This window comes from Triticum aestivum, chromosome 3A (assembly GCF_018294505.1).
Source record: "Triticum aestivum cultivar Chinese Spring chromosome 3A, IWGSC CS RefSeq v2.1, whole genome shotgun sequence".
In the NCBI taxonomy this organism is placed as follows: Eukaryota; Viridiplantae; Streptophyta; class Magnoliopsida; order Poales; family Poaceae; genus Triticum; species Triticum aestivum.
Window position 1 is genome coordinate 699,983,223 of NC_057800.1, and position 2,667 is coordinate 699,985,889.

A 2,667-nucleotide genomic window follows, 5' to 3' on the forward strand; every position below is an offset into this window, starting at 1 on the left:
AGATCAATAACTGCTGTGGGTCTTACTTTGGCAGTCATCGTGGGTTTAGCCAAGGAGATCCATTATCGCCTTCTTTATTTAATTTGCCTGCGGATAGTTTGAACAGGATGATCAGCAAGGCTTAGTCAGCTGGGAAATCGACTGGGCTTGTACCACAACTTATCGATAAAGGATTGTCAATTTTGCAATACGCCGACGATAGTACTATTTTTTTGCAAGATGATGAAGAGGAAGCGTGTTAACATTAATCTCATATTGTATTTATTTGAAGCTATGTCTGGGCTCAAAATAAACTTCGACGAGAGTGAAATTATTATGATACTAGATGATAGTGAGAAAGTTCTAAAATTTGCTGATTTATTTGCAGTTGGCCTATCAAGTACTTAGGAGTGCCTGTCTGTGGGTCCAGGCTGCATGTGAGCGGCTGGGGCCCTCTCATTGACAAGACGGTAAAGTGCCTGGATGGATGGATTGGCATGATTTTGTCCATTGGGGGCAGATTAATTCCGATTTACTCTACTCTTAGCAGTGTGCCCATCTTTCATGTGTCAATGTTTTTGTTGCATGACTCGATCCTAGAGGAAATGAATAAGATTATATGCCGGTATTTCTGGCAAGGGGGAGCCCTAAAAGAAAGTACCACTTGGTCAAATGGGCATTGGATTGCAATCCCAAGTGCAAAAGTGGCCTTGGGATTAAGAACTTGAAATTGTTTAATGTGGCCATATTTTATGTAAGTGGCGGTGGAAGCTGGAGTATGGAGATGGTCCGCGGCAACAGTTGGTTAGAGCAAAGTATAAAATTCATAATGGAATAATGCAGGTTGAGCACAAGCAGTCTGACTCCACGATGTGGTCTGATTTACTCAAGGTCAAGCATGTTTATTTGGTCGGGAGAAAGATGATGATTGGCAATGGGACCCAGACTGACTTCCGACGGGATTCCTGGTGTGGTAGCAGTCCTTGGAGTGCTATCTTTCCTGGCCTGTAAGATATTAGTTGTGACACGAATAAAACTGTAGCTGATCTTGCCGCATCACAATGCTCTTTGAGGTTTAGAAGGTGGTTGTCGCCTAACTTGGAACAATAGTGTAGTGAACTTAGGACATTCCTGTATGGTATAGCCCTGCTGACTATCCCAATTGGAGATTTTCCAGATCTGGGATGTTCTCCGTCTAATCAGTTTACCAGCATTTATTCGGCGAGGTCCGGATAGGTCTTTTAAGCCTTTATATGGAAAGCCAAGATCCCTCTGAAGATCAAAATTTGGCTCTGTTTAATCTGGCATAATGCCATTGCAACCAAAGATAACATGAAAAAAGTAAGTGGTTGGAGACTTTTCCTGTAGTTTTGTGATGAGGTTGAATCCAAACATCATCTTTTCTTTGTGTGTTCGGCTGCCACTTATATGTGGAGCTCGATTGGAACTCAGTTGGCCTTCTTGATAGGCCTACTTGCTTCTTGCATTATTTTTTGTGGGCTGATGATAAAATCCATTTGGGAATTATAATATACATATAGTTGGTATCGCTGCTTTTTGTTGCGCCTTGTGGATAACTTGTAACAAAGCTTGCTTTGATAAAAAAATGGCTGTCGGCTCCTATTGAGTTGATCTGTTTCATGTGTGTCTTTTTGCGTCATTGTTGGGCAGGTCTACAAAACGAGGCGGATAAACAGGTGCTGCTGGAGGGAGCTTCATCGATTCAGAATTCCGCTGTCAGGGTGCATGAAGAAACTCGCACATCGCCCCCTGGGATCTCTGAAAGGGAAGTGGTGGAGGATGAGATTGAGGAGAATGAGGAAGGTGTTCACCTTTGATCTCTACATCCTGGGCATGTCACTATTAAGAAGTTTGGCTGTCCGGTCTAGTGTCTTTTCCTGTAGTCTGTAAGTTTGATGATGGGCAACCTGACATCCTGGGCATGTCTTTGTTATGAAAAATGACATCTGGTTCTTGATCTTGTGGTCTGGTCATTTTGGAGATTGACATCCTGGGCATGTCGTTGTTAATAAAGAAATTTGGTTGGCTGATCTAGTGTACTTCTTGTCTAGTCTATCAGTTTGATGATGTGCAAACCCGGCTTCCTGGGCATGTCTTTGTTAAAGAATGTTTGGCTGGCTGCTCTGGTTTCTTAATCTTGTAAGTTGTCACTTGGAGATGTGTGTCTCTTGTACGATCTGGTGCTTTGTTTCTTGATTTCCTGTAAACTAAATGGTTTAATAAAACTCTTCTTCAGTTGTAATGGCGTGTTTACCTCTATATAAGGAGCTAATTAGTATGTCACATTTTGACGTGTGCCACCTCATCACCAGAAAGTAGTTAGAATCTTAGCTGGATTGTGCTCTAGTTGGCTCCTCATCTTAACCAGGTGTAGTTTTCAGCTGTCTCTTGTCCTTGTGAATAGAGATCTTAATGAAGCATTATCCATATGTATATATATCATCAGCAGTTGATAACTCTAGCCTCCTTGTCTCCATCAAGAGGAGTCAGGAAATCAGAGCCAAGTATTAACTCCTTGCTTCCAGTGACTACCAATGCTTCCTCATCTCCTAAATTCAGTGATTCCATCTCTTAAAAAAATGACTGCATTCCTCCTTACTTGTCAGTGTCTTCATCAGAGCCCTTATCTACAGTAGCTCCTCAGTCGTCATATCTATCAGCGACCCC

General features: G+C 42.2%; 1 long non-coding RNA gene across 1 annotated transcript in view; it reads left to right on the top strand.

The window, feature by feature from the left end:
* Positions 1–2,023, top strand: part of LOC123059239 (uncharacterized) — a 56,135-nt gene extending 54,112 nt beyond the window's left edge. Inside the window, exon 6 of the long non-coding RNA XR_006427393.1 lies at positions 1,651–2,023. This is a non-coding gene — a long non-coding RNA (uncharacterized lncRNA). The remainder of the gene's footprint in view (positions 1–1,650) is intronic.
* The last annotated feature ends 644 nt before the right edge of the window (positions 2,024–2,667 follow it).